Below are 14,283 nucleotides of genomic sequence, written 5' to 3'. Positions count from 1 at the left end.
CCGGCGATCCTCTCCTCGTCGCCCTGTTAGAGAGCGATCATCGGGTTGTATTTGGCACTTGGAAGGGTGTGTTTTATTAAGTATCCGGTTCTAGTTGTCATAAGGTTAAGGTACAACTCCAAGTCGTCCTGTTACCGAAGATCACGGCTATTCGAATAGATTAACTTCCCTGCAGGGGTGCACCACATAACCCAACACGCTTGATCCCATTTGGCCGGACACACTTTCCTGGGTCATGCCCGGCCTCAGAAGATCAACACGTCGCAGCCCCACCTAGGCACAACAGAGAGGTCAGCCCGCTGGTCTAAATCCTATGTGCGCAGGGGTCTGGGCCCATCACCCATTGCACACCTGCACGTTGCGAGGGTGGCCATTACAACCTCCATTACAAAGGAAGTCACGTTACGCGGTCCAATCCGGCGTGCGCCGCTCCGTCGCTGACGTTAAGAAGGCTTCGGCTGATACCACGATGTCGAGTGCCCATAACTGTTCCCGCGTAGTTGGTTAGTGCGTATAGGCCAGTAGCCAGACTCAGATCAAATACCAAGATCTCGTTAAGCGTGTTAAGTATCCGCGAACACCGAACAGGGCCAGGCCCACCTGTCTCCTAGGTGGTCTCAACCTGCCCTGTCGCTCCGCCACAAAGTAACAGTCGGGGGCCATCGGGAACCCAGGCCCACCTCTACCAGGATGGAGCCACCTGTCCTTTCATCCCCCTCCTTAGAATCACTTGCGGGTACTCATTGAGCTGACCCGACTTTAGTCACCATCTGTATAGTATGAATGTATGTATAGTATATACCCGTGATCACCTCCCGGGTGATCACGGCCCAATAGTATAGCAAGGCAGACTGACAAGAATGTAGGGCTAATGATGATAAACTAGCATCCTATACTAAGTATTTAGGATTGCAGGTAAGGTATCAACAGATGTAGCAACAATGTCAGGCTATGCATCAGAATAGGATCAACGGAAAGCAGTAACATGCTACACTACTCTAATGCAAGAAGTATAGAGGAGAATAGGCGATATCTGGTGATCAAGGGGGGGCTTGCCTGGTTGCTCTGGCAAGAGAGAGGGGCCGTCAACTCCGTAGTTGTACTGGGTAGCAGCGGCGTCGGTCTCGGTGTCTAGCGGAAGAAGAGGGGGAAGAAACAATGAATACAATGCAAATAGATGCATGACGATGCATGACAAAGCAAAACGTGATGCTAGGCGTGCCCTAACACGGTATGAGGTGATGCCGATGAAGGGGGGAAACATCCGAGAAAGTATCCCCGGTGTTTCGTGCTTCCGGGCAGAGGAGCCAGAGGGGGAAAGTTGCGAGTTCGATAGGTTATGGATGTGTGGTGGACGAACGTGCTGCGTTTCTGGATTCGTCTCGTCGTTCTGAGCAACTTTCATGTAGAAAGTATTTTCGTCCGAGTCACGGATTATTTTATATGATTTTCTAAAGTTTTATATCATTTTCTGATTTTATTTATTTATTTATTTAAAACTAACATTATCCAAAACAGTGAATGATGACGTAGGCATGACATCAGAGTGATGTCAGCAGGTCAACTGGTCGGTTGACCAGTCAAACCAGACAGGTGGGTCCAGTGGGTCCCACATGTCATTGTCTGGGTCACTAACAGGGGGGTTTAGTCTAACTAAATGGATTAATTAGTGGGTGGGACCCAGTAGTCAGTGATTGTTTAGTTAATTAAATTAACTAACGAAATAATTAGTATTTTAATTGTTTACAGAATGTTTTAAATGGTGTGGGCCCGCATGTTAGTGGCAGTAGCTACCACATCAGCGTAGTTGACCCGGTCAACATGGCCAGTTGGGGCCCCCAGGCCCACAGGCAGTGACCCAGGGTGGGGCCCATGCATGCCACATCAGCTGGCCGGTGTTTAAACGCCGGCGAGTTCGTTTTCGCGGCGGCGCGACTTGGGCTAGCGTCGGATTTCGCCCATGGGGCACCAAATCGAGCGCGGCCAGGCTCTCTGGAACGGCCTCTTCGCGCCGCGTCCGATGGAGGGGAGCATGTCGGCGGGGGTGGCCAGAATCGAGCGCCACAGGCTCGACGGCGGCAAGGTGGTTCGGGCATAAGACGAAGACGGCGACGCAGCGCGCTTCGGGGCGAGCGGGAAGGCTATGGTGGAGCTGCGCAACACGCTGAGCACAAAGGGCTCGGCCCCGTGACCATTTGGTCGCCGGAAGGGCGCTGGCGATGCGTGCAGGCGGCGGCGCAGTTGGGTCCCCGACGGGAAACACGCTAGGAGGCACGGGGGGGGAGCATGCGCAGGCGCATTGGGCTCCTATGAGCATCAGGAGCACTATGTCGTGCTCAGGCGAGCACAACAGAGTGCATGGCCACGGCGGCGAGGCGACCCGCCGCGATGGGCTTACGGCAACGGCATGAGGTAGCTACGGTGCGCAAGGGTCCATCTTGGAGGAGCAGGAGGAGGAGGGGATCACCGTGTGGCACGCAAGATGGCCCGTGGTGGTTTAGTAGCAGCAGGGGGCGTCGCCGAAGTTGGTGACGAACGGCGGCGACCGGAGATGTGGAAGAAGGGGGGGCGTTGTAGCAGCGCCTCCGAGCTCCAGCTGTGGCCACCGGTTGACGTGGAAGACGACGGCGGTGATGACGGACACGCAGGCGCGGCGAGGCGATGACTGTGGCCGCGCGATTCACGACGGCGGGTCCATGGCACCATTCGGTCGTGGTGGGGAACGAGGGGGAGAGCGAGGTGGATCTGAGGGGGGAGGCGCAGGGACCGAGGGGAGAGTGGGGGCGAGTGGGAGGAGAGATCGAGGAGGCGGAGGCGTGGCGTCCTTATCCCCCTCGACGCCGGCGAGCGTGTCCGGTGGCGACCATGCCCTGTAGCGGCACGCGACCAAGGAACAGGAAGGGTGGTGCGGTGCGGGGGGGCTGGGCCGGCTGGGCCGGTCGGCTGGGTTAGCTGGGCCAGTTGGCCCAGGGGGGTTTGGGGGGGTTTCCTTTCTCTTTCTTTTTTTATTTTCTTTATTTTTCTTTTCTGTTTTATTTCATTTTAAAGTATTTAGTCATTTTCTAAAAATGTGTTTACTTCATCATAATTACCTATGCAATATTTGGCACGCCCCGAACATTTTTGTTTTGACTTTTGAAAACTTTGGGTGTTTGTCGCTAATTCATTTTTGAATTTGCAATGTTTTTGAGCTACCACCTAATTAGCAACAGTAACATAGATGACATGGCATCATCAGGAGAGTTTTATTGTAGCATAATTATCCGGGCGTTACACATGGGCGGAGCAGTCACCTTTTGTTTTTTTCTTGGTCTTGTTGAAATGATTAAGCTCTGTACGTGCCGCCCTCATGTGCTTCCTCAAAATTGCCGCACCAGCATCTGACCCAGAAGCAACTCGAGCTAGACTAGCAAAATCCATTAACAAGTTCGCTTGACGGACTAGCTTCTTCGGTTCCGGTGGCATCTCATCCGGCTCTGCCTCAATAGAAGGTGCAGCACCTGGTATTGCTTGTTGTGTCCACCTTCTCAGTATGTATTGGGCAGGAATTGCATCGACACCAATGTTTGTAAAAAAATTCAAAATATGGCAACACAACATTCCATCTTTGGACATCTTGCAAAAGTCACATTTGTAGTCCCCAGCTTCGACTTCTTCTGTCACATAATAGCTTATAGAACCATAATTAGCAACCCATCCTTCTCTGTTTGGATAAAGCTCAAACAAACTAGCACCATGCAGACGAACATTGTATTTCCCAATCAGTTCAAACTCGGTTCAGAACTTGAGGTAAATGTCCCTAGTGTAGGCTTCATAGGCTTGTTTCTCGATTGGGAAATTAGACCACAACTCAACCTCCAAGCGGTCTGTCCTATAGTCATTTCCGCCCTCACGGACAAGCACATGTGTCTGTATTTTCTCATACTGCTTAACAAAGTTCAACACAGAGTTGTGCGGGTTCACATAACACTTAAGAACTGCATTAAAACCTTCGCTGCGCTGGGTAGACTACAAGAAGGGGAAAACCGGTGTTCGAAGTAACACGGCAACCATGTTGCTCGGTACTCATACAGCTTATCAAAGTGGGTTCCAGCAATAAACGGCCACTTATCCTTTAAGCCTGTCCATTTTGTCTCAAATTCTCCTGGAGTGAAGCTAAAGTCAACTATTTCATTGAAATCTTTTGATAATCCTGGGTTCCTTCCAACTAAGCCGCCAAGTTTTTCCTGAGCCATCTTCATTATGTGCCACCGACGTCGACGATGCACAAAAGTAGGGAAGATGTTTTCAATGGATTGTTCCATCGCCCAATCTTGGTCAGTGATTATGTTGTCTGGTGCTAGACCATCCATTGCTTCAAGGAATGTACCAAATAACCAATCAAAACTTGTCTCTAACTCCTGCCTAACAAAGCCACACCCCAACATAAACGTCTGGCCATGACGATTTATCCTAATGAATGGAGCAAATGGCATGTTATACATGTTAGTCATGTATGTCATGTCAAAGCACATGCAATCATGATAGGCTTCTTTGTAGGCTTTTCGTGCTGGTCCATCAACCCAGAATATATTCTCAACCTTGTCTTCTGCATCATACTTGACCTTCTAGAAGAATTATGAATCTGTCTTCTGTATATCTTTGAAGTAGGCAACCGTCTCAATCATATCGCCTTTTTTAGTTGCATCCCTGTTCAAGCTTGACTTCAGGTTCGTGATGTGTTTGTCAGTATAAGGAACAATCAACTCTGTGCCATAGTAATCTGACATGATGTGCATCATTCAGCCTGCACAAAAAAGAAAAACAAGATTGGGCGATTTAAAATCTTCCCAATAGGGAAATGATAGGAAAATTAAACCCCAGGGCACAACACACGCTGAAATGGAGACCACTAGTCTTTTTCAGGCATTTTTAGTTCAATTTGTTTTATTAACAACCAAGGTTAGCACATGTAAAGCTTTTTTGATTCCAGAAGTACCAACAGGGCATGATATGTAACCGCAATCAAATGCATGCCTCTGCTCACACCATATGTAGGCAATCAGAGACCATTTTTGACGATAATTTTCTTACTACCCCTGACACACACTTTTTTGAATTCAAGCAGTTATGCCAGTAGGAAATATATAACTACCACCAAATTTTCTTTAATTGCTTGCATATGTGACAACAATTGCCTACTCATGCTCCATACTCATGCTCAAAACAGAAAAACAGAAATGTTAGTAAGAAATATATCTACTTTTCAACCACATCTAGTTGCTTGCATTTTTTTACAGCAGTTGCTAGAAATCTTAAAAAATTTAGAGCATCAAGAACCAGCCAATAGTTGTCTACCATCCACAATAGTCTGCCTCAACAATGAGAAACTTGTGTAACTACGTTTTGTCGCACTACTATTGCTGTCGCCTACCATATGCAAATCAATAAAACACTGAATTTTTTTAGTTGCTTGCATATGTGACAACAGTTGCCTACTCATGCTCCATACTCATGCTCAAAACAGAAAAACAGAAACGTCAGTAAGAAATATATCTACTTTTCAACCACATCTAGTTGCTTGCATTTTTTTACAACAGTTGCTAGAAAACTTAAAAAATTCAGAGCATCAAGAACCGGCCAATAGTTGTCTACAATCCACAATAGTCTGCCTCAACAATGAGAAACTTGTGTAACTAGTTTTTGTCGCACTACTATTGTTGTCGCCTACCATATGCAAAGCAATAAAACACTGAATCAAAGCAATAAAAACTATTCTCTACTGTCACCCACTCACTTGTAGTTAAGTTGCAATTATGAAGGTTTTTTAGGAACAACTTCTCTTCTGGGGGTATGCCTTGGTGTGATTGCAAATATTTAGTCAATGAAGGTTTCTCAATCAACGGATGGTTATGCTTAGCAATAAAATAAGTGACCTCCCAACAGCCATCAATCCATTTTACTATCATCTTGGCTTTGCACCCAGTCTGTATTATCTTTTATCTTTTCCGTTTCTTGCTCTTCTTATTTTTGTCAGCAGCATCATCAGCAAATACAATGACATTGTCTTCTCCATCATTAGCATTCCCACCTTCACAAGGATCTTCTAGCATGTCAACGCTAGGTGCAGTCACAGTACCGTGGTCATCATTTTTGCGTTTGCGAAACTTGTTGCAAACAAACTGGTACTTATCGATTTCACCAGTAACAGTAGACCGTCTGGAAGTGTTCATCTTGATTGAAAAACCCACATGCTGAGCATAAGCATTATAGGGTTCTCTTGCACCTTGCAAAGTGTCAAACCTTGTACCTAATGAAGGTTCCTTTGGCTGGGACCACACTTCATCATCGTTATCAGTGTCTCCCCCCTGCACCCTCATGCCCAGCAGTCCCACCTGTTGCACCCAAAGTATCTGTGTCATCAAGTGTGTGCTCTTCTGTGTGCATTGCTTGCATGCCAGGGTCAGCAACATTCTGTGTGGTTGGAGGGTTTGGAGATTCAGACACGAACTCATGGATATTGTTCAGTAGGGGTGCCTTTTGCGTAGAAGGTTGTGTGCAGTACATGAGCTCAATGTTGTCCACTCCAACATTGGCTGGCAAGTCCCAATTAAGGTCATCTGGTAATTCATTAAGGTCAATCATCTCCTGCATAATTGGCAAATAATAAACACACAAGTTAGAAGATGGAATCAACTACTGACCAAATAAGTAGGAATAATACATCAACATCAGGCAACAAAACCAATCAACACACAATGTCTTATTTTCATATTTGCATGCACCAATCAATACAACAGAATCTAACATGACAAATAACCGTTTTTCTTTTTTTAGGTGGAGAAATCAGGGTCAGGGGGAAAGAGGAGCAGATGAATGTTGAGTGGAAGTGTTATCAGAAGCACATAAGATGACAATTCCAGTGAATCTCTAGTTTGCAAATGTATTGGAAAGTGTTGAGAGATTTGGAGTAGTATAACTACTAAATGACTTGTTTTGTGCTTTTCTTCCTCAAATTATGACCAGTTCTGCTTTTTAATCGTGGTGCTTCACCCCAGGTGTTTTCAATGTCATGAGCACAACCATCCCATGGTTTTCGCCTCGTTTTTTCCATTTCTTACACACTTGCAGGCTATTAGGGGTAGTGAGCTGGAGCAGCAGAAGGTGGCACCAACCACAAGCTCAAGGTACTGTTATCACAATCTTTCAACATAGCATTTTCCATCATAGTTGGGAAGCACAAGCACAAGCAGAAGGTGACAAACAACAAACACTTTTCTCACCATGCACATTACTTTTTGCCTAAGCACGAAACTCTTAGTTGCACAGCACATGCATAGTTGCCATCAGTAATGTGGCAACAAGTGGCAAGCCTGGACAGTCTTGAACTTGCTCATACTGACACATTTTTTATAGTTGCTTGCATTATTGGCAACAGTTGCCTACTCACCTGACACACACTTGCTTGAAATAACAAAGATGCTAGCAAGAACATGAACCTAGTTGCTTGCATTTTTAACAACAATTGCCCACCAACCTAACATGCTCTTCCCATGTTCTTTTTTTTTGCTCAAAACAGAGATGCTAGTCCAAATATTTTTCTAGTTGCTTACATTTTAAACAACAATTCCCTACCATCCTTGAATACTCTTGCTCAAAAAACGGAGATGCCAGTGAGAAAATCCTAAGAAATACATCTACCACATCTAGTTTGCCATCAAGAATTAGAAAACTAATCTGGTTTTTGCACTTTTTGTGTTTGTTTTCAATCTGTCCTACTTTCCTGTTGCCTACCATGTGCACCACTTTTTTTGCCATAAACATGTTGAACTTGTTACTCATGCTTTGCAATACATTTGCCTACTCATCACAGATCTCGTTGCTTACTTTTTTATCCTCTTTCTCCTTCTCTACAGAAGAACAACATAGCATAGAGAAGACTCATCTTGGACATATGGCGGGGGGAGGGGAGGGGCAGGGGGTTGGGGGTGGAGGTTGGGGGAGATCCACCATGAAGAAAGAACAGGGAGAAGGGTAAAAAATCGCACCTCTATTCACAGAAAACAGTTGATCTTTCCGTTGATCTTTTCTGAAGCTCTAGTGTTTCAGATCCATGGCGATCTGTAGGCAGGAGGGTTCCTTGGGGGAGAAGAAGGGGAGATATGGGGGAGCAGGTGGAGAAAATGGTTCCTTGGGAGAGAAGGATGCACTACTAGGGAAAAGCATATACACAGAATCTTACCAGCAGCGCTCCTCAAAATACCATGCTACTGCTATTTAGCAGCAGCGCGTTTAACCAAAATGCGCTGCTGACAGGAAAATAGCAGTAGCGCATCCACCACAAACCGCACTACTGCTATAATTGCCATGACCTCCCCCCCCCCGCTAGTTATAGCAGTAGCGCACTGTCCTGAACAGCGCTGCTGCTATAGAAGTTAGCAGCAGCGCGCTTCTAGGAAAACCGCTACTGCTAAGATCAGCCCACAAGTTTAGTCCCACCTTGCTCCGTGAACAGGGTGTTTACCAGCTTAAATATGTTATTTCTGAAACTACCACAACCAGTTGGTCTTCACTGAACTCTATGTGTAAAATTTGTGGCTGCAATATGAGTCCCCTCCGGTTGACAATTCAGATTGTACACAAAAAGATCATTGATGGCCAATGTATTTTTGCATTGACATATTTTTTGTATAGTTACACTTAGCAGTAGCGGTTTACATGCAAAGCGCTACTGCTATTCAGATTAGCTGTAGCGCGTTTTGGCGAACGCGCTACAACTATCCCTACCTTGTCCCCACGTGCACGACCGGCCCTCACTCACACTCTCACTCTCGCCCGCGTGCCGATAACCGTCGTCGTGCGTCGCTGCCGCCGCCGCCGCCGCCTTCGTCCGCCGCCGAGGTACTCCCCTCCTTCCGTCCCTCCTCCCTCCTCCTCCCTCCTCCCTCCGCTTGCGGCCGCCCCTCCCTCCTCCGCCGCCGCCCTCCTCCCTCTGCTTGCAGCCGCCCCTCCTTCCTCCTCCGCCGACAGCCCTCCTCCCACTGCCCTCGACCTCGCGCCCCCTAGCTACCTCTCCGTCGCCCCCCACCTCCTGCCACTAGTTAGTACTAGATTTAGTAGTAGTAGATGTTAATTTAGGGTTCATAGCTAGTACTAGATGTTGCTTAGTTAGTACTAGATTTTTAGTAGTAGTAGTTGTAGTTGAACTACTTTAGTTGTAGTTGAACTAGTTTAGTAAGTAAATTAATAAACTAGTTGAACTAGTTGAATTAATAGAACTAATGTATTTTTAGTAAGATAATCAATATAACTAGTTGAACTACTTTATTTTTAGAAAGAACTAGTTCTTTTTCTATTTATAGTAAGTCTATATTTAGTAAGAACTAGTTGAATTAATAAAACTAGTTGAACATGTCATATTTGATGTTATTTTTTAGTTTAAGAAATTATTCGGGGTGTATTAGTGATAACTTATATGGTTTCAGGTGACCACCGTCGTCCCCGTCACCGACCCCCTCCGACATCCCCGCTGTCGTCCCAGTCACCGACCCCCTCCGACATCGAGGTGAGACCAGCCAAATATCCTTGTATATCTTGTGTTGTTGCTCAAATAGGATATGTGGTTGCCCAAGTGGCCTATGTTTTGCCGGAGTGTTGATTAATTTCCGTTCTGGCAAATTTCAGGCGCTCGATATGTCCTTTTTTAGCAAAGGTCATGCCGGATTTTTTCGTGAATTCTGGCATGACTTGTGCTAGAATATTTACAAGTTTAATCTTTGAATTATGAATGTAGGAAATGTCATACTCGGACGACGACAGTATCCCGGGGGAGTGTAGCTGGTGCCACGACGATCGAGGTATGTGCAACAGGTTTGTTCGGATGGACGAAGATCGGCGCTTCACCATTAAGCTCGAGGAGACCTTCGATTGTGAAACGGTACGCAACAACGACAAGTGTTTTTTTCGTAATTAAGCATTACTTCAACTATTTCAACGTCTAATTTTCATATTTTACAATTCGACTAGCTTATCCCATGCCATGCAAGATGCTATGTCTTGGAGAGGATGGGTTTTGAAGACCATGAAAATTTCGAAACAAAGAAAATACACCTAAGGATCCATCTTGATATGGATTTTGAAGTAAATCTGTGCAATGCTCAGAGCGTAACCCATTTTGGTTGCCAAAATTGTGAAGCAGTTTGCAAAATGTATGGTTTTTATGAGGGTATGATTGTCACCATGGATCTTGGTGATCCTGACATTGAGCAAGACAATATGGACATTTGGGTCCTTGTGATACGCTTCCGATTGTACCGCTATGTGAGTTTCTCAAACATAGTTATTAACTAATTTATATTGTTTATTTCAAAATAGTTGATAGCTTATTTCCATTGACAGCTTATTTCTTCAAAGACTGTGCGGAAGATGGTAGATAAAACCCACTACACCGATGGCACCGAATTAACGTATAAGGAGAAAAATCATCTGATCGCATTTTGTACTCTTCTTGAGAATTACAATAACTATTATCGAACTCCTCCAAATTATGGTGAATACGTGCCACTAGTGCATGTGTTGAACCACGGTAACTTCTCTGGAGATACCCTGGTAAGATTTTTTACTATTACAACATCCGTGCATCTTTTGCATACTTCTAAAACTAGTACATCATTGCTAACTACAAAGTTATTATTATGTTTTTCAATAGAAACTCACGATGGATTGTGTGCCTCATTTGATGTCTCTGCATGGTCGCCTCTCAGTTCTGAACATACTGCCAGGTAAATCTACGGAGCTCACCTGTGCATATCGGATTTCTAAAACCCGTGAACACATGTTCATCAAAGAATGGAAGAAATGTATGGACATTCACAAGGAGGTTCTTGGAAGTAACATTCAGCGAAAGGCAAGAATTAGAGACAGGCTAATCTCCATTCTCCATAATGGAGAGTCAGGGGCTATCTTGTTTTTTGCTATTTTACCTTAGAAAATATAGTAGGTCTTAATCGAATGCAATAGGTCCTATGAGGTACAATATGTTTATTATGTGGTAATGTGTTAGAGTTGATAATGAGGAGTACTTGTGATTACAAGTAGTGATCAATTTGCTATGTGATGTCATTGATGAAAACGATGATCTTGAGGAGGTGTTACATGACAATGATGTATTATGATGATAAGTTGTTAATGATATGATGATAATGATGATATTATTATATCATTGGGTTAAAGAACCACGGATTAGTTTCAAGTGGATGGACATCCACTTGAAACTAGTCCACGGTTCTTTCATTCCATGATGTAATAACTCATTATGATGTAAAAACAATCTCTAAATTCCTGTTGTATGAAAACTTGTGTAAAGGTGTATGAATACAACATGAAGTGAAAAAGAAATAAAATATTAAATAATAGTAGTAGCGCGGGAAAGGAGAAGCGCTACTACTAATTAATAGTAGCGCTGTTCTGAAGAAGCGCTACTACTAAGTCAATTTAGCAGTAGGGTGGGTCTAGGCGCGCTATTGCTAATCATTAGCTGTAGCGCCTTATCAGTAGCGCTCCTTCCCGCGCTACTGATAGGCCTAAAACCCGCGCTGCTGCTAGGCTTTTCCCTAGTAGTGATGGGCAGAGAGGAGGGGGAGCACGTGATTGTGAGGGAGGGGCAGGTTGGAGGAGAGATGGTGGCCACCAGTCTCGTCCTCCCATCGCGGCGTGGGATCGCACGCGTAGACACTGGGGACCAGACCTTTCCTTTTTTGCAAGGGGGGCTAGAACTTTCCAAATCTAGCAGGTTGCCAGGGATCCTTACCCAGCACTCAGTTGCTGCCTAGACGCGTCCCTAAAAAAATTACTTGTAGCAAATTCACAATGATACAAACCAAGAGCCATCTTTCCTAGGTCGCTGCTTATTACTCCACCTATTAACAATGTTACCTTCTTCCTCAACAAACAAGTTTTTCATCTTCAAAACTTGAATTATGATTGGAACGAATAATCATAAGTTTGGTTTGTTCCAGCCTGCTGCAATACATAAACCTTACCAAAGTTTTATATTCACCACCAAATTTTCAAACCAAACCTGTTGGGAACCGATTTGCCTTTGCCTCAACAGTGATGTGCCAGAGACATCATTAATGAGACGCACGCCACTAATGTAATTTTGATGCATAAAAAATAGCATCCACAACAACTTTTTTAGCCAAGTGTAAATTTTTTGGGTGTTGTCGTGGTAATATTTGGCTCAAAATGCTGTCACAACAGCAAAAGTTGGCCAAAAAAATGTTGCCATGGCAGTACAAATGGGCACTTCTACTCATTTATGTTGTCTTTGCCTTAGCAGTGATGTGCCAAATTTTGAAACCAAACCTGTTGGGAACCAATTTGCCTTTGCCTTAGCAGTGATGTGCCAAAGACATCATTGATGGCAGACACGCCACTAATGTGATTTTGATGCATAAAAAATAACTACCACAATAACTTTTTTTAGCCAAGTGTTAATTTCTTGTGGTTGTTGTGCCACCATTTGGCTCAAAATGGTGCCACAATAGCAAAAGTTAGCCAAAAAATGTTGCCATCGCAGCAAAATGGGCACTTCGGCTCATTTCTGATGTCACAATGACATTTTTTAGTTCAACAGTAACAGTAATATCATATAACATCCAAATTTGTAAATACCTTTAAGTGTAAGACTTCAACAAAACAGTAATAACATATAAGATGGTCAATAAAATATTAACACAGTATGACTGGTACATATAGCATGCCTACTAACGCTACAAGAAAAAGATACATCCGTGACATTTTGACCCGAACAAAAATATTTTCAGTCAAACTTCATGATGATAAGACTTACGGAAACACGTACCATTATGGATGTGGTGGGCACCTACTTCCATGACAAAACATTATGATAGAAAATAAAATTTTCATCATCGGCGGGTTGGCACCGCACCTGGATGACGTAAAAAATCATGATAGAAGTGAGGACGAGAATTTTTCTTGGATTTGTCCTCCTCGCATGGTATACGGTGGGTGGTCAGTACCAAATGATGCAGGGGTAGTTTGCGTGATCTCGTACAAGCACGTGTGCGAGCGAGCCTTCGCATTACTGAACCGAGCGTTCAATGCTCGTACATTTTTCTTTCAAGGATGCGTTCACGCTCGTACATGAGCAGTAGTTGCAGGCTCGCTGTCGTGGATATAATCTTGACAATACTATGGGGATATGGACGCAGAGGCAATCGTATCTAGCAAATGGTGAGGTTGGGAGCACGCTCAAAGATTTATACAGGTTTGGGCCTTCTGCGGTGGAGGTAATACTCTACTCCTGTGGTGCTCTTTCCTCTTGGCGTAGGGTACAATGTGAGTATGTTCAACCTTCAGCCTGGGGCTTCCCTAGTGGCTTATATAGAGTGCGCCAGGTAGGGATACATAATGAGCTGGTATTAATGATATTCATGTCCTTAGGTGTGGCTGACTGTTTCATGGCACTTACTACTAGTAACTGATGTATTTAACTAGATTATTCCATTGTTGGGTAACTGCCACCATTATGACATCATGGCCGAGAGGAATGCTAGGTAGCCGTTGACTAATGGCATAGCCGACTGCTCCCTTCTTCTCTGACCGAGTGCATGATAGTTGTTAGTCGGGTGGCCTGGTATCCGACTATTAGGACTTAACAAGGTCTCAAGCCACCATCCTTTTCTCTAATGGACCAATGATGAGCCCCTTGGCCCATTATCTTCTGGAGCGTACTTATACAAGTCTTAGGCCTTCGATGGGCCAATCATATACTTGGCTCTACCCCGTATTTGTAACCCCGGCAGTAGCCCCCGAGTCGGTCGAGGTCTCGCTAGGAATGCCTAGTTGCTTTCTTGATCCAACAAGACATCTGACTGGTCGACGAGCCTGAGATCTAACTAAGAGACCTTGGGGGACTCAGTTTATTCTTGCGCTCGGAGGGTGCAAAGGATGAGCAACTAGGAAGAAGACTCGGTGATACCAGTTTTATATCTCTTATGGAGAGGATAGCTCGCGACCCGACTCCAGGCGTATCTTCAAATTCCGAGCGGTTGTCTGTGGCATCTAGGCTTGATTGGATCAAGCATTCCTAGTAAATATCCTATGGAAGCATTACATACCCTAAATAGAAGAAGAGAAACAACACAACCGTAAACTAGCCTAGCTTGAACTCCAACCAAGAAAGGTGAGGAGACGAGGCACATGACATCAAGGCCGCGTCACGACCAACGCGAGGCACCCCACGACACATGACTATGACTCAAGAACCAAGCGAATCAA

This window comes from Triticum dicoccoides, chromosome 3B (genome assembly GCF_002162155.2).
Source record: "Triticum dicoccoides isolate Atlit2015 ecotype Zavitan chromosome 3B, WEW_v2.0, whole genome shotgun sequence".
NCBI classification, from domain to species: Eukaryota; Viridiplantae; Streptophyta; class Magnoliopsida; order Poales; family Poaceae; genus Triticum; species Triticum dicoccoides.
This window is presented reverse-complemented; position numbering follows the sequence as displayed.